Source organism: Ambystoma mexicanum, chromosome 1q (assembly GCF_040938575.1).
Source record: "Ambystoma mexicanum isolate Mex_15411 chromosome 1q, UKY_AmexF1_1, whole genome shotgun sequence".
Lineage (NCBI taxonomy): Eukaryota > Metazoa > Chordata > Amphibia > Caudata > Ambystomatidae > Ambystoma > Ambystoma mexicanum.
Genome location: NC_090922.1, coordinates 258,248,371 through 258,270,837, shown reverse-complemented (window position 1 = coordinate 258,270,837; position 22,467 = coordinate 258,248,371). Strand labels below are relative to the sequence as shown.

General features: G+C 44.9%; 1 protein-coding gene across 1 annotated transcript in view; it reads left to right on the top strand.

The window, feature by feature from the left end:
- The window catches only part of LOC138527237 (galactoside alpha-(1,2)-fucosyltransferase 2-like), a 284,795-nt gene that overhangs the window by 219,908 nt on the left and 42,420 nt on the right, over positions 1-22,467 (top strand). Inside the window, exon 3 of the mRNA XM_069638353.1 lies at positions 17,628-17,840. The gene's annotated coding sequence lies outside the window, so the exon portion shown is untranslated. The remainder of the gene's footprint in view (positions 1-17,627; positions 17,841-22,467) is intronic.

Here is a 22,467-nt window from a genome sequence, read left to right as displayed (position 1 = left end):
CAGGGCTGACAAATGCGTGGTATCAATTTAATGTGGCTGGGATAACTATGGGAGATGCTGGCCGCCATACTCTAACTCAGGTATGGCTTATATTTACAGGAGATGATCCTCCTATGTAATGCTGTTTTTGCAACAGAGGTGCGTATCTTAAATGCAGCCCATGTGCTGCAGAGCCTCTGCAGTCACTGGAGCTGTCAAGAGGGCATCTGTGACCTCTGCACCTGTTCTGTGCCACTGGTAGAGCATTCGCTGCAATTCATAATACGTAAGCAGCAGGGCACAAGTATGCATCATGCCTTTGGCATAGGGAATCTGATCAGTGAATTTCTCTTTCAAAGACAGAATTACCTGCATAATTTGTATTAATTAATAAAAATGAAAAAAGTTATGGCTTCTACACCTTTGCCAGATGGCAATTCCTTACACCTAAATGGGAAGGTGAAGTAACTTCGCTGTTCTTCAAATAGGAGTTGTCACTATGTTTTATCTCTAACAGATTGTACAAGATTTTTGTATGTATTTTTAACAAAAGTCAGGGGCGACATTAATTATGTGATCCAACGGAGTCCAGGACCAACTGAAGTATGTCGGGCCGCACTATAAAACTAATGTGGCAATTATTGCACACAACCCATATATGCCCCAGGGAACAACGCAATTTTTCATTGGAAATAGTCGTTTTTATACCACAAGGACGTTTACTCACATCTTACAAAAAATCAATATCAAGCTTCATGTCGCTTCACTAAAAGTAAGAGAATGATGGCTGATTTTACCAAAAAGTAGAGGAACATCATACCCTTTAGTTCCCACCCACTTGGTCCTCTGCTGAGGCCAGAGAAAAAATGAGACGCTGCCATAATATGCTCCTGCGAGCATTGGCACTGTAAAACATATCTTCATACTCCACATGCCTAACAAAAATCAGGTCTGTCTCAATATATATGCCAGCACTGCCCATGTAAAGCAAACTTTCTGCTGATAGTTCACAAAGAATATCATGAGGCCTGTCGCAACAATATTTGCCAGCACAGGCTCCCACAACCTTCTCTTAGCGCCCAAACAATCTCATGTGACCTCTCACATATTTCATGTTGGTTGTTCCCAAAGAATATAATAATGCTTACCAGAATTATATATGCCAGCTTTAGCTCCCTTCAATTAAGTAATAATATACGAGTCTGCAGGCCAGATCAGTGTGGTAACGGCCTGGGGCCCAAGTTATACTTAATAATTGGCTCCAGTGCTGTTACCACTCATATGGCCCACCAGCAAGGGTATTATTGCTTTTAGCAACCCAGGTTTTTAATCCAGGGTGCTGAAAGCAATGTATTACTTTCAATTGATGGGTTGCACGTTCACATCGTCCCTTTCATTCAAACGAATACTCACCTAAGATGGCTGCCTGCAGGAAGCCCCACTTCAATTTCCATGGTGGCCTGGAAGGTGGGAGTGGCGGTAGGCCCACCACCAGAAGAATCAGGTAAGTTGTTTGGTGTAGGAGGGGAGGGGTGGGAGGAGTGGAGAATTGAGGGAAGGTGGGGGAAAGATGGTGGAGCAGGTGCAAGAAGCCTCCAGGTTTATTTCAACGGGGGCTTGGATTGTGGGATTCAGCCTGTTATCTGAGCAACCTGATTGGCTGTGGCACCTGTCCTGTGTCATTTTGCTGGTTATGTTCAAAGAATATTGCAATGCCTCTCACAGTAAAATATGCAGTCCCTGGTTTACATATCATGCTGTAGTGACCAAAGAATTTAATGAGAACTGTAATAACGATGTATGTCCTCATTGCCCCCTTTTATAATGGTTGTGTCCAAAGAAGAAAAAGAAAGACAAAATGTCAGGGACACAATAAGATGATTCCATGTACAGATCTTACTGTATTGATAGAAAAATTAAGAAAAGACGGCACATGTACAGTGAGCCCTCCTCGCGTGTGGATAAGGTCCCATCTAGTACCCTTCAGATTCTGGTGCTCGAATGTGCTACAAAGAATATACTGTTGACAGAAATGTTGACATGCCCCATTGGGCCTCAAGTCTGGTGGTCTGGAAATAAGAGTGCCGTTAGCAACGTACCAACACACTTTCTGGACCGCCAGACTACGAGAATGCCTGCAGGGACTGGATCTCCCGGCATGTCTGTGCTGCCTGGAGTACCGCCCCCTGTAGGTATGTTTCTCACGGTGGCACCGGCACCATTAGCAACAGTGACGGTGCTTCCGTGTCCCCATTCCTGTGGAGTCTTATGGGACTTCACAGGAATGGGGACTTACAGTTCCTGCTGCCTGACATCCCGGGCCGCCGCGAGTTGTAATGTCCTGGTGGCACCGGGATATCAGGCGGCGGGAATGGTGTTACGAGGTTGGAGGGTACCCGCCACTAGCACCAGGAGGTTACCGCCGACCTCGTAATGAGGCCCAAAACTTACCTGAATGAAGAAGTCAATGTTGATTCCATAAAACATACATGATGAAAGTGTCTGATTTATTCTCAGAAAAAACACTTGCAATGCAGGATGCCGCTACTTCTGTTGACACAATCAGCAAGTTCAACACAACCTACTTGCCTGTTTTACTAACGGTCTTTGCAACTACAGTGGAAAAAACAGGGTTGTACAATGCACTCTTAATTTAATTTCCTCCCCGTTCAGAGTGACAGTGCTGTTAACAGGCAACGACAACCAAGATGAAATACAATTAACTGATTGCAAAAGGGAGACACAAGGGCTTACCTTAATGTATGCCAGCATATTCACTGTAAAACACAATTTCATGCTGATTATTGCCCAGGCTTTGCCCCATATTGCTCTCCTTCGTTGGCACTCAAGCCCAGAAGCACACATACATACACACAAACACACACTCTCTATCTCTATATCGCTCACACACAGTCTCTCTCGCACATGCAAGCACACAAACACATGTTTTTTACAATGACTTTTTTTTCTGAATGGTCCCTTGGTTTTGCTCCCTGTCATGATGCTCCGGCTTCAGCCCTGTGGATGCAACCGGCAATGGTCCACACCTCCAACCAAAGTGCCCAGCAACAAGTTGCATTTCCCAATCGCATGTGCAACATTTACGATCCTTTTTTGCAGCTCTAAAGGTGGCACCAATCTTCTGTTTCACTTTCATCTGACCTGGCGATGCACCACTATCAATGCATGGAACCTGTCTGTTTACAACAAAGCAATTAACTGGCCTTTCCTCTAATAGCATGGCACTCATGCCACCTCTTCAGTGCACCTTCGGCGAGGGTCTAGCTCACCTAATTGTTGCAGTGGCCCTGGTGGCATTCTTAAATGAGGCCCAGAAATTTCCATTTTTGAGAGCGTGGTGCAAGCGGAATAAAAAGTAGGAGGAGGTGATGTGGCCAGTGCCTTAAATGTTTGAAATGACAAAAGTGTCTACAGGGTCACGTACTGGATTAGGTTTGTGACGAATGGTTTTGTAAATTCAGCAGGACAGGTGGGGAAAAGCAGCCGAAGAAGGAGATAGTAGGGGTGGTTGGAGTAACTGTGCAGGAGATGGGAGGCGAAGGTGAGCTAAACAGGTAGGGACATCTTGAATCTTGGAGATATTGGATGATAGTAGGGGGCACAGAATTTAAAAGACACAAAAGAAATAGAGTTAGGGTTGGGCTAGGGTGCAGGTTTATGTGGGGTGTATTAGAGAGTTTGTAGGTTGGGCAGGGCCATTTTAAGTACTTTTGGGGCCGGGGGCAGAGACACCTTTGGGGGCCCCCTCCACCGAACCAAAGGAATTAAGCGATCCAGAATATCTAGGGGCGTCTCCCTCATTGCTATCACAGCCCATAGCTTCATATGCTGCCTCATAGTGAACACAATAAGCATGGGTATTCCTTTTCAGTCCCCTTACCATTCTTGTTTTAATTACAATGATAAACCAGTTACATTTCAAGGTCAACATTCTCAGTCCGCTACACGGGTTCTTATGTTCTAGCACAGCTGCAGGACAATGTTCAACAATAGCAGCAACGAGGAAGGTATACTGGCCAAATTATAAATGTGAGACACAGATAATTTTAAAAGGTTTGCATAATCCAGAATAGACAAAGGATTCAGATTAGCAGCCTCGTGGAATAGAAAAGTGCTCAAGCGTGGATACAGGAGACCCAATAGGAAGCAAGGAGAAAGCTAAACATACCATTGCATAGATAGTGGATGAAAATTAGAAGCTGCCAAGAAGGTGTCCATATCCAGAATAACTGAGATTAGAAGAAGGACATGGTTTTCAAGTAGTGTTGCCATTAGAGAGCACAGGAACAAGTGGCTGTGGTGCACAATAATTCAATGCTCTCTATTATTATAGAGGAAGCAACACTATAGCCAGTGAAGCCATGAGTGAGGCTTTCCTGACGATCATACTCTAAGAACGAAATCACTCTGATGCCCAGGATCACACATTGGTAAAGAAGTGAAGTTGGGATATGTACCCACTGTGCAATTTTTGCACTTCACCACTTTCTTTTCCTGTTCTTAGCATGAACTAAAATAATCCCATTTTATTGAACTGGCTTGGAAAGTACACAAATCATATAACTCAACATGGCAAATAAAAAATTAAAATGTTATAAAAGCTGATTATGCTAAATGGGAATGATTCTAGCTTCATTGTCTCCATCATCAAGGGAAGTATATAAGTAGCACCATACTGATTGATGCCACCTTTAAATAGTCCATCTTGGTTTCTCTTTTGTATTTTAAAGCTTTAAAAAACATAAAATAAAGGCTTGTGAAATTGTCATTTATAAATGTGCATACACATCTTCCAATGTACAAAAAAGCAAACCTTTTATTTTGACAATCAAGCAGGCTTTAAGTATGCTTGACAGAGACCGTCAATACCTGGACCGTTCTCTTCTGTCTAGAACCCCTTCCACTCAAATGGCCTACATAAACAAAAACACCAGGTAATGGGCTAAACCATGCCATCAGCATGTGAAATTGCATCCCTTTTCAGAGAAGACAGCACAGTAATGTGAATGCTATAAGAGGAATTATTAGTCCAGGATCACTGTGTTGTCTGCTGGCAAAGCCATGATACAAGCATGAACGCTTTGGTTCCACAGTCTTGAATTTGGATTACTAATCACCTCTCGGACTAAAACGTTATGCTCATCATTGGAGGTGGCTTCCTAGGTTTTACAAACCAATTTCTAGACCTTCTCTGTGCTGATGTTATGTTACTTTATATAGCAAATGCTATCTGGTGCAGGTATATTGCTGATATTAGCAGCTGGTGTGCTACAAAACAAGTATAAAACAAAGTACTTATCCATTCAGCTGGAATTTGTAATGTTGCATATGAACACAGATCTCTGCAAAGAGTGCTTAACACACTGACCAATCTTCTGAACCATTGCTTCACTCGAATGTATTAATATGCATTTCAACTTTAGCTGTTGTACATGATCAACATAATTCCCACGGAAAGTTGAGAATGCTGCACAACTTGTGCTGTAGTGAATGAACAAACCATGCATTCCATAGTGAGCACAGAAAGCATTACAAGTTAAATTGATCAGAGAATAATGTACTTGTCAACAGCAGACAGGCCAAACGTTTAGAGCCTCAGCTGCACACTATAAAATATACTGGTGTGTGCTATGTAAGTTTGTTGAACAATGAGAACTGACTTCTTTAGATCAAGCAGCTTTGTGGGGGCCTCCTCCAAGGTGGGGGGGCCTGGGCAAGTCCCCCTTTTGCCCTCCCATAAAGACGTCCCTGAGGGTGGGATCGTCCAAAGAGATAGGTTTGGTTTAATATTCAACTTAGCTTCATAAGGGACAGATTTTTAAGACTAACCACAGAGTTTTTATTCTGATGAAATGTACCCATTGAAGAGAAAGAAGGACCAATGAGTGCAAGCAAGCTATGAGCTGCAAAAGTGATGGAATAAAACTGAAGGACAGTGATTGCTCTTGGTGAGAAACACAGATAGATTAATTTGACAAACAAAAGCTTGTTCAATGTAAGTTTATTTAGCACTTAAAGGTTGCAAACAGAAAAAAGCAGGATGTGGCACAAGTATTGGGCATGTTGAGGGTCAGTAGTACCTATGATGATTGGTTTCATAGAAGGAATGACGGGAAGGAAACTTGGAGATGTGGAAAGAGAGGGCATCATGCACAAGATTTTCTAAAACACAGCAACATCACGTTATGGTTTTTTCACATTATGGCCACAAAGAGGGAGGGAGTGACATACACACTGAACATATATGTAACCCCCCCCCCACAATGCAAGCATAGCACCAATTTAAGCAATAGTAACCCCATGTCCTGCTAGCACAATATATGAGAACATAGAGTGTATGTTATATACGTAGTATATATAAAACCCCAGTTTTTTTACCCTTTAAAATGCACCTGAACAAAAATTAACCCTTTACCCCCCAAAAACATGCATTAGATGGACATTTTTTAGATGGAAACATTTCGATGGAATGGTATTAGATGGAATGGGTTTAGATTAATTGACTAGATACCACTTCAAAGCATTAAATAGAAGAATAGACAGTCTTTAGCAGTGTTGCTCAAGAGTTTTTATAAATTAATTTGGAAGTAAGAAGTAGATAAGAACGAAGTGGCCAATGAAAACACGGCAGCAGGCCTCATGTCCTTGGCAGAGTTTTTAAAATAGCATGTGTCATCTGAAAGCTGCTTCTAACCAGTTATAAGTTGCAAAACAAGTTCCAGTGATTCATTTGAAATTGAAAATAGGTCATGCTGATCAGCAGTGATTGAGTCACTAGAATAAGAAATAATGATGTATTTCAGAAGCATGTTTACCAAATAAGAAAAAGGTAATGGATTTCATTCATAGGAACTTGACCAATGAGTTTATAGAAGCCATTTCAGAACAGAAATGATGTATTGTGTTTTGTCTTACTATAAATATATGTTAAGGAGAGGCAGACTTTGAGACTTTCTTTGTTCAGTTGTACCATATTTGATTAAATAGAACTCCCAGGCTAGTCATGGGGAAGATAAATAATGTCTCTATTTCTTGCACAGTGTGTGTTTTAATCCAAAAATGGCTGGAGTGGGTAATGTCTGAGAAATTACCTCCTTGGCCCCTATTATAATAGCTCCTCTTGTGAACTCTACATTGAGAAAGTATAGAGGAATTTCCCCTGTTCCACAAAAGGGGCATAAACCAATGCAAGAGTTATTCCGGTTCCCGCCAGCAGGCCCCTGACCATTATAAATCTATCCGCCCTACCCCTCTCCTTAGCCTCTTTGAGGAATCGCCCCCCCCCCCTCCTTATGAGGATGGCTGTTTCCTTCTTCTACGTCAAGGCGGATGACTATACTATTCCTGGGTAAAGTGTGTAGTGTAACCTGATTGATCTTATTTTGTCAGGTAGGTTTCTTGGAAGAAGTCTATCCCCCATTCTTTGTTTCTGAGTAGGCTAAATAAGCAAGCCCTTTTGTTAGGGAAGTTGTGTCCCCTAATGTTTCATTTTATACATGTAAGTGGACTGTGCTACATAAACTAGTGCCCCTCCACTTAAGGCCGGGTTTGAAAAACAAAGTGGAAATAAGTTAGAACAAAAAGCAGCAAGAATGACCCCCTGCCTGTCCTCCCCACAAATCTCCATAAGATTACCATGCTGAGCGAAGGTATTCCAAACTCAATAAGGTCCTTCTGTCCTCTCCTGTCTGTAAGGAATCGGTTAATTAACTCAGACACTGGACCTCCTCTGCTCCTTGCTTTGTCATGTCCTTAATAATTGTGTACTTGGCAATGTCTTTCTTCTCCATCTTATTGGGGGCCCCGCTTTCTGTTTTCAGTGTCCATCTCCAATGTATTCTGATGCTTTGGTGGTGTTAGTCTCTTGACTACATTTGCTTCCCTCTTCAGCCTCCAGTCACTGATGATCATCTGTTTCCCCTGGTCTTCCGATCATTTCCTACTGGATTTGAAGATGAAGGCCTTGATTTGTCAGTTCTATAATGGAACAGCCCTCCTCCACTGACAAGACCCTGTGAAAAGAGCAGCTGTGAAGAAGGCCAGGCTGCGCTGGAAAGTCCATCTATATGATATGTTGTGAAGGCATAGGTAGTCAGTGACCTTATTAACTCCCTCTGTTTCAACACTGTGCGCAATACTATGGGTCTCATTACGAATCAGGCGTTAAGGGGTTAACGGCGCCGTAAACGGCACCGACCCTTAACGCCTGATTCCGAGCTCCCTTTGCGCCATGGTGAGTTTAACGCCTGCTTTTTGCAGGCGTTAAAATCCATGGCGCTAAGGGACCATGGTGCTAATTACGCCACCGTAATTTACGGTGGCATAATTAGCGCCTTCCCCACTCCCATTATGCCCTATGGGGCAAAAATGGGAATGGGGAAGGGTAAAATGGGAAATGGGGATTTACCGCCCCACTCACCTTGGAATGGGGCAGTAAATCCGCCATCCACCATGGTGTAAACCTAGTTTACACCATGGTGGTAAGGGTACGACCCAGGCGGTAACTTACCGCCTGGGTCGTAATGAGGCCCTATGTCTTGAAATATTCATACTTTGGTGCCTTGATGTTCCAGAGGGGGGTTATTCCTAGTTGGATTCTGACTTTGGTGGTGAAAGAGTGACATTTCAGTGGCATCTCTCTTGGCTTGTGGCCTGGTTGTGGGGGTTTGGGCCCCGTTTTGTGTGCCTGGTCTATAGCGAAGTCCATTCCATGATTTTCCAGTAAGATGGCTAGAACAACATCTTGAAGGGAAGCCGGCAAGTCTGCAACCTCACGGATCTTCTTCTTTTAGTCTTATATTGCCTCTTCGTGAGTGATTGTCTAATTCCTCACATTTGTCCTGCGGTTAACTGATATGGGTTAGAAAAGCTTCTAGCTTCTTGAAGCTTGGGCACTTTGTTTGTTACTTTAGATAATGCATCCTCGTTTGCTGAGACTCTTTATCCTAATTATTGAATCTATGTGTGTACGTTTTCTAGTGCCCTCTTCATGTCTTTCTTTAGTGGTTGAATCTCTGGGGGCAGTTTGCTGAGGTATTTTTTTGGAGCAGGAAGTTAGGTCTTCTTTTGTAAGGACCACTCTGGATACACGGGTGCCCCTTCCCTAAGGAATAAACGTGCTCTATGGCCGTACAGTTGGCATGAATTTGCAAGCTCTTACCCCAGACAGGAGAATAAAGGAGTCTATGGTATCCCTCGTGGGCTTGATTTAAGGCAGGCATAGAGTTTGTTGGTGGTTGCGTTTATTGGGTCTCCAAAGACATAATACTTCAAACCCCTTATTCCACTTTTCCACAGTTCTCTTCACAGGGGCTCCCCCCAAATTTAGTAGCAATAGCCACACCCAGTCTTGCTGCTCCTCGACCTTGTATGCCCCTTGTGTGTTTTTAATAGCAAGCTGGCCTCTGCTTCTTGCTTTGTAATGTACTTAATCATTGTATCCATGCCATGGTCTTGGAGGAAACCCACTATCACTACTCATCAGGGATCAGGGGGGCTGGCTGGGGCACTGGCGTAACAGGGGCTCCCGCAGCCCCTGCGGTGTGGGGGGCCCCGCTAGCACATGTCGTGGGAGGGGGCCCCACTTGAAAAAAAATATTTTTTTCTAAATCTTTTTTTTTTATTTCTTTTTTAAATCACTTTGCCTTCACAAAGAAATTATTTCTGTAACAGAAATAATGTCTTTATGAAGTCAGAGTGACTTCAAAAAGAAACAATCAGCCTCATTACAAGTTTGGCCGTAGCCTTGCCGGTAAAACCGCCAGGCTGCTGCCAAAATTGCGCTTTTTTCCAGCATCCGCGAATGGGCAATTACCGGGTCATTACGGCCCCGCCGGACCTGGCAATTGCCCATTAGCGGGCGGCGGAAAAAAATGCTCCCCATTCCCATTTGATCCCCATAGGGTTCAATGGGAATGAGGAGATTGGATGCACCGGCACCATTCAAAATGGTGCCGGTGCACCCGACATGCTCTGCTAACGGGTGCCGGTATGCCCGCCAGGTCAGACCTGGCAGACGGGAAGGCACCCTCGAGCAAAACCCATAGTTTGCCGGTCTGGTAACAACAGTACCGGCAAGCTTACCGGTACCGTTGTTACCGGACCGGCAAACTTATACTGAGGCCCAATTTCTTTTTGAAGTAATAGGGCTCCCCTCAACCCCACGACGTGTGTGTGAGTGTATGGTGAAAGGGTGCACACAAATGTATGGGTGACTGGGTGTGCGCGTGTGTGCGTGTACGGTGAAACGGTGCATCCCTATATGTATAGGTGGCTGCCTGGGTGTGCCTGCATGGTGAAAGAGTGCACACTTAAATGTAAGGATGGCTGGTGTGCATGCGTGTATATGGTGAATGGTGTTTGTGCTTGTGCTCAGGGCGCAACAAAACCTACATTTCAGGGGGCTGATGCTTCAAATGTTGGGGGAGGCGCTAACTTCACGGGTGGTGGGGGAGGCAAACTTTTTTGTGTGGGGGCATCTAACTTCTTTACACATTTTAATTAGACTATTCTAGAGCAGCTTCAATGTTACAAGCAGTTAACTCTCTCCTTTAAGTGTGAAAGCACCCACTTATGAACTGCTGTGAGAATGAACGGTCTCCTGTTCCCTTTCTACACTTCAAATCACTTCCCTGCCATGAAAGTGCTAAACACACATCACAATTTCAATTGCCTAAAAGATTTGGCATTTGAATGCAGGTACTAACAGTGAAATGCTTTACGTTAGTAACTGCTTGGCCCTTGTTAACCCAGGTGCCGTTTAACATCAGTGTCCTGTTCTGTCCGGCAACTGCTCTGAAGGTCATCCAGGTTGAGTCAACATAGCCCAAAATTACTGGGGGCGAGTGCTGCAGCCCAGTCAACTGAATATTGTTAAGACCCTACTTGTGTTTAATGCCTTAATTACTTATTGGTAAACGTCCTTACTCCTAGCCCTACTCTTCCTTGTCCCTGTAATTGTGTATGAGGCAGTACTTGCCTCATACACAAGCACTGGGATGAGGTAGAGGTACACGGGGGGTAATGCCTGACTTAGCCCCCTGTATCTTCATTACTCCTAATCCCACTCTTTCTCATCCCAGTACTTACCTATGAGGCCAGGAGCCTCAAATGTAAGCTCTCGGACAAGGAGGGGGGACGTGAAGGTAATTCTGGGCCAAGCAGCTGATTTTGGAGGTTGGGGTAGGGCATGGGAGGGAGACGGCATGTGTGGGAGGTGGGATTGTGCGATAAATCATAATGGTTGTCCATGTCCAGACTAAGCAGGCATGCTATGTGTTATTAGAGTCTAGAGGGGCATTTTGGTGCAGCCAGTCTAGTTATTCCTTAATTTGGTATGACTTTTTTTTAAATGCGCATTTCTGATAAAGCAGTCCTTCTAAGTGTAATTACCTGGCTAGGTTGGCATTTGGGTGCTGCCAGTCTAGCCATTTCTTACTGCAGCATTGTATATTTTTTTGAGCATCTGTGATAAAATGATATGATAAAAGTCTATTATAACACGCCTGTTATAATAGACTTGGCGCGATAAGCAATGGAGTGAAGATAAAGGGAGTGACAAGACAAATGATCTTACTAGTCCTTGTGTCATTCAAATCGTGCAAGTGCGAGAATGAGAAATGGAAGGGGAAAGGGAGGGGGGAGTGCAAGGAAGAAGGGTGGGGAAAACAGGGCTGTAATGCTCTGAGTAAGTGCAACCAGGATTGTGCACCTCTGGGTAGTGCAAGGAGAACAAGGGACTGTAGGGTTACAGTTATAGTCCCTAAGTGCATGGTAGGCCATCGGCAGTGCAAGGGTGACTGATCAAGAAAGAGCCTGGACTCAGTGAGACTCTGAGGGTAGCCAAGCAACCAGTCGGTACAGAAGACAGGTAGGTCAGGTAGGTCCGCAGGGGAGGGAGAGAGCAAAAGCAGAGGAGAAGAGGAACGTTTTGAGCTGCTTCCGAACATCAGGTGGTCTGCTAAAGTTTGAGAGGGGCAGGGAGGCCATTCCAGAGGGAGGCATCTGCAGAGGAGAGAGATCTACCACCCTCACTCTCAGCCTGAAGAAGCATCTAGCCCTTAGAGAGTTGGAGGTAGCCGGTGGAAGGGCTAGAGAAAAAAGGTATTTTGGAAGAGAGCGCTGGTTGTAGTGTGGACCTGACCCCAGAAAGCCTTGTGGATAATGCAAAGGGCCTTGAACTTTATTCTTGCAACCACCGTGAGACAGTGGAGAGATTTCAGGGCTGTAGAGATATGATCCCTGGGCTTGTGGCCAAGGACAAGTCTCGCTGTCCTGTTCTGGATAAGTTGCAGAGGGCGGAGAGAAGAGGAAGGTAGCTTGAGAAAGAGGCTGTTGCAGTAGTCCAGCCTAGAGAGAAACAGGGCTCTGGAGACAGTGAGCTTCTGGGGGAAAGTGAGAAAGGGAACAGTCCCTTTGAGGAGAAGCAGCTGGTAGGTAGTGGGACCTCTTGGCGATGTCCGAGATGCGAGGAGAGAAAGAGAGAGTAGAGTCGAAGATGACACAAAAGGTTTTTTGCCTCACAGGAAGGGGAAGGAAGAGGGCCCAAGGTGGGTGGCCAGAGTGAGAGAGGGAAAGCAGGGGCAGGGGTCCCAATGAGAAGGATCTCCATCTTAATGGCACTAACGTCAATATCGTTGGTGGTCCACCAATCCTGAATCACAGATAGACAGTCAGGAATGAGCAAGAGATGAGGAGCCTGAAGGAAAGCTGAGTGTCATTCGCATAACACTGAAAGTTAGAGGAGAAGGTAGAGATCAGGTGGGCCAAAAGGGCCAAGTAGAGGTTGAAAAACCAGGGTGAGAGGATAGAGCCCTGGGGAATGCCACAGGAAGACAGAGAGAGGTGATGGAAAAAAGGAACCAAGTTGGACCTGGGAGGGGCAGTCCAAGAGGAAGGAGGTCAGCCACTCCAGACCCTGATGTGTGATGCCCAGGTTCTCACATAGTCGATTGATCAGGATAGCGTGGTTGACTGTGTCGAAAGTCGAGGAAAGATCACAGAGGATTAGGACAGAAGGAATGCTGGAATCAAGGTTAGAGAGCAGATCATCACAGGTATTCAGGAGAGATGTTTCCGTGCCTCTGGCCGCTCTGGAGCTAGACTTATGGTCATGGAGACAAACAACAGATTCAACGTGGAGAGTAAGCTGGGAGATTGCCAGCTTTTTTCCAAGAGCTTTCCCAGGAAAGGTGTGATGGAGATTGGGCGATACTTCGCCGGACTGGTAGGATCGGCAGACTGCTTCTTGAGGAGTGGGTGCTCAAGGGAGTGCTTAAGGGGAGAGGGGAACGTTGCGGTGGTGAAAGAGTGATTACAGAAATTGGCCAAGGTGCAGCGAGAGTGTCAGTATGGCCCTTGATGGTTCTGGACGAGCAGGGGAGAACCTATTTGGACGACACTTTCATGGATCGGACTTGTCTTAGAAACCTTGTCAGGTGTTGTCAGAGAGAAAGAGGAGAAAGGAGGAGGAGAGGAAGAGATGGCCAAAGGGGAGCCAAGAGAGGAAGAGGGAGAGGAAGAGGAGATAGTGGACAGGATGTCCTGAGTTTTAGCTGAGAAGTGAGAGGCCAGAGCCATACAGAGGGCCTGGGAGGGAACCAGAGAGGTGGAGACCGCAACAGGATTGACCAGTTCCATGAAGATTTTAAAGAGTTTGGCCGTGTTGTTCGAGGCAGCAGAGACCCGGGCTTCAATGTGTGCTCTCTTCTTGATGAGTATAATTGCTTCGACTGGCATTTTTGTGCATCCAGTCTAGGTCTGTATAAATGTGGCCTGGCATGCTTTACTGTAATTTCATAACGTTTCTACTCTGGTCTACATTGTGCAGCCAGTGGGACATGTTTTCAATGTGGCATGGCATTTTTAATAGCAAAGCATTAATGTTCCTGTGCACCGTTGGTGACTTGCATATATTGGATTGGTGTTACTGTACAAAACAATTGCAAACACTCTGGCTTTTTGGCCAATTATTCTCAGAAAGTGTGCTGTATATTGCATTAAAACACATATTTATATATTTCTCCTAGTACAGTGTGCGGCATGCCCTTCAGCAGCACGTTCATGCGTATTGTGCAAGCGTGATAATCTAGGCCGGCCCAGAGTGCGGCACGACCGTGATTTGTTGCCGAGATGGGGGGCCCCCCTCAGCATGGCTCGCAGGGGGGCCCCCACATTTTGTGTTACGCCACTGGGCTGAGGATTGGGAAAGGTAGGGGCTGCCACCTGCCCTGGTGCCGCCTTTTCTCCCTTGGTTTTCAAACTGTCTGTTTACTCCAAGACCCCCTTGCAAATATGGCGGCCACTCGGAGAGCGCATGCTCATGCCTGATACACCGTCACAGTCGCCTCCGAAGAACTCTTGATGCACCAGAGTGGTGCACTGCTTCCCCCGGAGTGTACCGAAGAAGCGTTACTTTCTGGGGCCTAAGGGCGTTCTGCGTGTCACACTACACAACCCCTCTGAACCACTTTGCATTGCGGTCTGTCCAGCTGTGATTCTGCGGCTTTCCCCGCCAGCCACCTTATGATTTGCTTTGCAAAGGAAGCCTCGCCAGGGTGGAATCTCCCTCTCTAGGAGCCCCGCCCCTGTGGTTTTTTTCTTCCGTGCCTGATCAGAGCTTCCCTTGCAAGCCTAAAAGTAGCTCTGAGAGGAGGCTCTGCAAAGAAAGTCTTCGTGACTCGCCATCTTGACTCTGCACCCACTCCTAATTTTGGACGTAGGAACTGAAATGATTTCCTTATTCGGCGTTATTGACATAACCCGTATTCAGATATGTATACCTCTTAAAAATCTGAAGCATTTGCCCATAATTGAAGCTCACCCAAAAAGTGTAACGCTATTCTTTTATCACCCCTCCATCAAAAAAGCTCCCATTTAAAGTTTGGCGGCGTATCAAAAAAGTGATGGTAACATAATTACCACCCCTTTTACCACACTGCCAAATTCAAAGTTTCAAAACGAAACTCAAAAATGCAAAAGTTTTGTGTGGGAGGAAATGTCCTCCAGCCATGCAAAACCCTTACTGCATGCAGTGACTAGCACATTCGATAATTACTGCATAGAGCAGCAACCAATTCCTATGGAGTCTTATGGGGATTAACTGAAGGGTCGGCATTAATGCATACCACTTGCTTGCCGCATACACAAAGGGTCATGAATTTTGGTGGTATTTTCAGAGGACATACGAGCAAACTCTGAATGATGCTCAAAATGTTTTTGATCCGTAAGTGAAGGCACTTGCTTTCGCATTCCTGTCACTTTTAGACTAAAACGACGCAGAAGAGCCATAAAGAGGGTGAATATTTGGTCGTCTTTGATGCTTTTCTTCACATTCCCGAGGAAAATTAATGACCCATCTGTGAATGTTTTCATCCATGAAACAGCAGTTGTGTGTACAGCTGTTGTCCCATGTGTATTTAAATCTCTAATACAGGGACAAGATACATTTTGTTTCTGTTTTTGGGTAAACAGACATCTAGCATCACTTTAAAGCCATACAGGTTGTAAAGTAACAATATGTGCAAAGCTCCTAAGGATACGTTGAGAGAGAGAGAGAGAGAGAGAGAGAGATAGAGAGAGAGAGAGAGAGAGTTGTATATGTGTTTGCATTTTCCAACAACATTTCATCCTCACACTATCTCTTGAAAGTAAAAAACATATTTATATAGCATATGTTGTGAAAACTCTCAGTCCAAATACTAAGATAACACTCATACATGTGGACAAAATGAATTATTCATTATCACATTGAGCGTAGCGTGCAGTGACTGAATCTCATGTAGATTTTATCAACACTCCATTTAGACTGGAACAGTGTTAACAAGAAACGCCATTTTAGGTCCTTCCAGCGAGTTTCTGTCAATGGGTTTCATATCTTTCAATCCTGGCCTTTTTCACAGCATTCAACACATTGATTGACAGCGATGGCACTTTGAGTGATGGTATGTCTTCATTGCTGTGCATACTACTCGCTTCCTAACATGCTACTTGCTTACGTGGATATATAGGAAGCTCAGAAAAATCCTACATAGATGAATGTTTGTTCCTCCAGTTCTAGTTTCAAGATTGATCTGCTCCTTGGTCCATAATGTAGGTCGTGGTATGTGTATGCTTTCCTACTGCACACATCACCACTGTATTGTCTTAAAGACCTGAAACCTTACCCATGTCGGCAAACTGTGACCCCACCCATGTTTTAAACCAGACCGTGGGCTCTGGGGTGAAAAGGAAAGAGGAAAAAGGGTCAGCAGGGCTCTGCAGAGAGGTTAAGAGGTGGAGAACAAAACAGGCAGACGTAGGTCACAACAAAAAGGGAAATATAGGGTTGAGTGACAGTGATTGCTGGGATCCATGCATAGTAGTATAAGATTAGACCAAAAGAGGTCATAAAAAGAATCCATAGCTATGTTCCCCATATTACTTTCAGGTCTAATGCAGAACTTGCCCACTGTATGCTTCTGGACTTTTCTTTACTTCTTTTTACCCTAGTGTGTGTGATAAACTCGATGTTGTAAGGATTAAGGACTTCATTATAACTTCAGTGGTATTCCTGGTTCTATGAAGGTTCGCCGTATTATCTTTGCCGAATGGCAACTATCTTTTTTTCCAAATTTGCCATTTTATTTTACCACAGATAGTGGGAGAGACCCCGATATCCACTCTTCCAACACCCACCCCACCCTAATATGTACCTTACCACAACTTACCATCTACCAATATTTGGTAAATAAACAACAGAAATGTGGGAAAAACGTATTAAGCAAAGTTGCCATTCAGCAAAAGTGACTTTTACCTTCTACCCTGCATGAAATTAGTTTGAGTAAAATAGCACTACCACCATTGTGTATCTGAGTAGTCTTTGCCTATTAGAGCTTGACCACTTGCTCAGTGGTAACTGAAGTGATGTCCAAGAATGTTCTGCCAAGAGTGAAAACGGACAGTGCATAATAGTTGCTAATGCGATTACTATACATTATTGTTAATCTAACATTTTGCTTTTTTCCATGTAAAAGTGATATCCAGCTCTGTGTGCGTCTTCTATTTCTGCTCATTTATCGTGTGCCCACCATATGATTAAGAGGTCTCTGGGACTCTGAAGCTTATGGAAGGAACTTCCATTTTAGCATAATACGTTGTTAGTATAATAAAAGGTATACACATTTGGATTTTGCCTGGAATGCACTAAAGTGACAAGTCTGACCATTTTATTGTATAGATGTTTAGAGAGCCGGTATCAAAGATGCACACTTTTGCATGCCTCTCGAATGCCTGAAGGGTGAGCTAGAAATTCTTCACCAGAAAAATCTTGTATAAACTTCTAGCGACTTTCTGCAATTTTCTGCTTAACAATAGGTGGCTTTGCAAGGTGAGATAGGACCTTGTAATATGCTGGTGTTAAACTCTGGCGACATTCCTTTCGAATCTACCTGTTTTAGTATTACAACACCCTTGGCTGTAAGGAAATGTGTTGCAGAATCCCACTTCATTCAATGTGCACAGGAAGCCGCCGTTAGATCAGTGACTGCAGCCTCTCCAGACCACCGGACCATCGCCAGAACCCAATCTGAGCAATGCATGTTCTTCGCACTGATCGGCTTCTCTCCTTTCTACCCCTCCTACTCCCTCAGGCACAGCTTGGAAAAATGCCACCTTGCATGACGTGGGAGTGGTGTGTATGAGACAGGGAGAACAAAGGGCAGGCTGTGAAGAAGAGAGCGTGCAAGAGTTGGCATGAAAAACCTGGCAGCCACAGCTGACAGTGCAGTATCGGATTGGCAACAAGAGTGGCGACGTGGCGACAGTAGGGGAGAGAGATACTGCTGAGAGGTGCTCGGTGCAAGGTAAGTTACTTATGCTCATATAGAAATTACGTGGATGCTAAGGAGAACCCCAGCACTGAATCAAGACCTGGTGAAATGAATGAGAGCTCATAACCTTAACACTAAAAGCGCCTTACATTGGGAAGCGGCCGAGGCAAACCATTCAATTTGCTTTTCCGCTGAGTTAGAATTCATGCAATGGGTCTGAACATATTTAAAATAAGTAAATCACAATGTAAATGGTCAATTTATTCGCTACATGTCTCAACAGAAGCGGATGCCCCTTGTGATCTATGTGATCACAATATTTGTGCAGGAAGGCACTGAGCCCCAGATTGATTTGCCCAGGATCACACAATACAGTCAGCTGAGGCAGGAGGTGTTAGAAGGCTCTTAGTTTCACCATTCTCGGATTTCATTTAAACAGGTTTCCTTACCACCCTCAACGCCTTTGTTTAATCACCAATTAGGATCTTGCAGGCTATTATGAATTATGGCCATGGAAAATGGAATAAATGTGACCAGGAAAGAGCTGTGCTATAGAGGAATAGAGGTGGATAAAAATAGGAGAGAGAGGGAGAGATAAGTAGGTGAGGGAGACGAATAATGTAGGAGTGGAGATAGGAGTCCAAGAGAAGAGTTAAAGGAAGGGAAACAGGGTGGGCACAAAAAGAGGGAACAATGTAGGTGATTACAGAAAGTTGGGAGAACAATGAGAATGGAAGAGAGTGATTAGGAAGCACTGTCCCTACCAAAGGTAAGGGCTTTCTTCTAAATCAATGTATTTAATTACATATTTTTGTGAATACAAATTGCTTAAATGTAATATTACTGTTATGTAGCATTTGTGGAGTATTCATCTGCCATCAGTATGTTTTTTTTTTTTAACTGTCAGCTTGTTAGGGAGAATTCTCATAAATGTGCTAATTCCCTTCACATTAGAGACCCCGAGGAACTTTGCTGGATTTTGAGGACTTGATTTTTTTACCTGGAGAGAGTGTGACCCTTTTTTTCCCACTCTCTCATTTATTTTGATGTGTGTTTTACTCTTGTGTTCTTTGATTATGGGGTTTTAAGATAACTCCATAGGCATCATCTATTCATTTGTGTCACACAGCACCCTTGGTGCAGTGACACAGGGAAGCCTTTTAGCCTGTCCCAAGGTTTAAATACCTTCTCTGGGATAAACTACTGTTTCCCAGAGAAAGTAAACTTAAATTGCCTTTACTAGTCTTTGTAAATTCCTAGGCCCAGCACACCCTATCTTACAATAGAGTGCTGGAGGGGTTACCTAGTATACCCTATGTCTAGAGACTCATGTAGCAGTCCAATGCTACCCCTTTCTCTCGAAATGGCTGGTGGCAGTGGTTTTACAATGAACTACCATGATTTTTCCTGACAGTGAACACTGGTAGCGTTAAATCGCGGGAGCCTTGTTTTTCAAAATGGTGCCTGAGCCTTCTCTGTTTAAATATGTCCCGGTCTTCTTTTTTGCCATTTCTTTTTGGAAAGGTCCTTCTAGAATTTGTCTCTGCGTGCCAAACTAGGTTTGGTCCCTTTGTTCCTACGCCTTTGGCGGGCTTCAGGACTGAAGACCGCCTCTAGTGCCTGAGTGTCTAGGGTGGGCAGGAAGTGAGGGAGGTGCCCGAATCTCCCTGTGCTTAGTCTCCTAGGAGACCCAAATGCACTCTGGCATGATTGGCTGGCTGACTGTCTAGCAAGGACAGCCACCCTGCTGGGTGAGTGGCAGCTAGGCTGGAATGAAAGGGAGAAAACTAAATGAAAGACAAGTCTCTTGGTTTGGAAGGCAGAGTCGACCACTGGAACGAAAGAACCGAAGACGAGGTGGAAGAGGACGGCTGCTGCAACTCCTGGACTGTTGGCTTGCCCGGTGAAGCCCTGCTGCAGGTCCGAATCGCCAAGTTCATCTCGACAGAGAAGCCCTGCAAGGACGACTTCTCCCTTTGAGTTGGTCCTCGTAAGCCACCTGGACACCATTCTCGGAGCTGGTTGTATTTTCCTCAGAGTGCTGCAGGAAAACGAATAACAAGGGAGAACAACACCAGTTTGTGTGGTTGACTACAGCTACTGGAATCGAAGATTTGCCAGTTTGCCAGCTTTGTGACCAGTCCCCTTGCAGTGCAGGAGTCTGCCGACGTCCTCACTCTTGACCCCACGACTGAGGCTCAGGAACAGCGAGATCTGCAGGAACTGCCAGGAACAGAAGTCGTCAGCTGCATCTTTTTCTTCAATATAAGGTACTGTGAAAACCTGACTGAGAGAACTTACCTCTCACTGGGAAAGTGTGTGAAACTTTGGCAACTTGCAGGCCTAGTCAGCTTGTGACCCGACATATGAATCTTTCTTCTATGAACTATTTCTGAGAACCGTGGTAAAGACTTTTCTGTTGAACTACCAGAACCGTTTTTACCTATACAAGACTCTAGCCCATTGACTTTGGCCTACCTATTACATTGGTACAACCCCTCTGGTGAACTCAAACTATTTGCACTGTTTAAGAGTAACTCTACTATTCGTTTTATTAACTTATGCCTTTTTACTCCTACTTCAAATGCTCTGAATGCAATCGCCGCGTTAACAAGACAATGGTTGCAAGGCCAAACAAAGACTTTGAACGATATGAATTCAACTGATTCCAGCAATGGCCAGATGAAACAATTGGAGACTTTGTCACCAGGCTACAAAAGAAAACAGCCCATTGCGACTTTGCCAACTTCTCCAATGAGGAAGCAATACGGCTGAGAACAATAGAAGGCTGCAAATCACTGATATTTCGAAAGCACCTCCTCAAGAAACCTCTGCCGCTGCAGGAGGTATTAGAGCTGGCCCGTATTCATGAAAGGGTAGACGTGTAGGTTGCAATGATTTAAAGCCCAAAAGAGGCTAGATACTATCGCTGCAATACGTGCAGACCGTGCTACACTGCCCCGGGGCCAATGCAGCTTAGACAGAGCACCTAGCCAAATAACAGCCCAGCAGAGCCAAGGAGACCGAATGTGCTACATGTGTGGCCTGTCGTTCCCCCAACGGGGACTGTGCCTGGCGATGGGCCACCAGTGTACCAGATGCGGGAGGGAGAACCACCTTGAAGTGGTGTGCAGGGATGGAGTACTCTTCCCGCCAAGCGGCACACCGCCCTTGCAAAGAAGAATGACAAGAGCAATGGACGAAATGCGCCTGTGGGAACCAGGAAAGCAAGCAGAGCCACCGGATGGGTACTCGAGAATGGACACACAACCACATGGAGAACGAAAGGGAAACACCTGGGAGTGGAACTAGAAGACCCCAAGCAGTCGGAGGACAAAGGGGCCTCAGCCGGTGGAGTGATCACAAGAGAGTGAAGCGCAATGTTAAGTGGGGGGGAGATGTTGTGATCAGAAATGACCATGTACTGCTTTAAACACAGGACGACCTAGGGCGACCTTTAGAGCAAGGAGGAAGGAGACATCACAGGGAATGGGGAGGAAGAGGAAGGGCTACTAGAGCCCCTGAGGGCAGAAACTGTAAAGGGGAATAAAGAAGGTCACAGATATCCGTGGCTCTGTGTTTCTATTATAGGTGTGGCTGAGAGGGAAAGATGAGACAGGGCCTCACGACCCTCAGATAGGGCACAGCATTTCTCTCACTATCCTTAGTGGCTCATGCTAATTGGATCTGTTAATGGACCACCACCGAAAAAAAAAATCATCTGCCCTTGGGTCCTTTGCAGGGCCAGTGGGCCCTCAGGAGGGGGGACCCATCACCTCTGGTACCAAAAGCTGCCTGTGCCACAGAGTGGATAGTTGGTATCTCTGATTCCCACTCTGTCAATAACTCTCCCATGCAATGCACAACAGGGCCAGATTCGTTGCTTTTGTGGAACTGGGGCTCCTCTCTTTGCATGGCCATAGCCTCTTTGATGGGATAGAAGGCATCCAGCGAAGCAACAACGCTTCATTAGTTATTGCGCTGTCACAATGACATATTCTTTTCAAATAAGCTTGAATGGCATATTTACTGAAATAGCAAGGCATTGTGGGATCAAAAGTGCAACATAATTAATTGAAGTAGATAACAACAATTATTGGTTGTAGCTGTCAAACGTTCCTGCATCAATTTAGCAAAAATAAGATACCTCTGTCATCACAGTTTCTGAGCAAATGGGCAAAGTGATTCTTTGTCATAATCGTGTGCTAGTACTTAGTCTGGCGCGGTATGACCAAGATGTGTAATTGGCAGGGGTGCTTAGTGGACAGGTATGCAGCAGAGGGCTCTGAGTGGCGCTCAAGAGGGCGGACAATACAAATATTCTGCAAATAGAGTGCAAAGAAGGGTAAGGCAGAACGAGGTTAAAATTCAGATTTGATGGTTGGTCAGGAGTTTTGCCCTGTGCAGAGTAGCTCCTCAGGGTGGCAAACATGGCTTCCTTCCAGCTCGCTGGACTCACCAACTGGTACTATGATCAATAGATCACAGCCTAGCTTTTCAAAGGGGGCATGTGTGAGATTGATACAGAGTGACATGTCTATCACTTTAACTAAAATTATTGAAATCGCAGAGGTATTGATTAAATACTTTAAATCTCTTCCAAGCATGCTGCTGTGAATTTGTGCAGTGCAAGCTTGGCTATGTGCAGTACTCTTTGGGG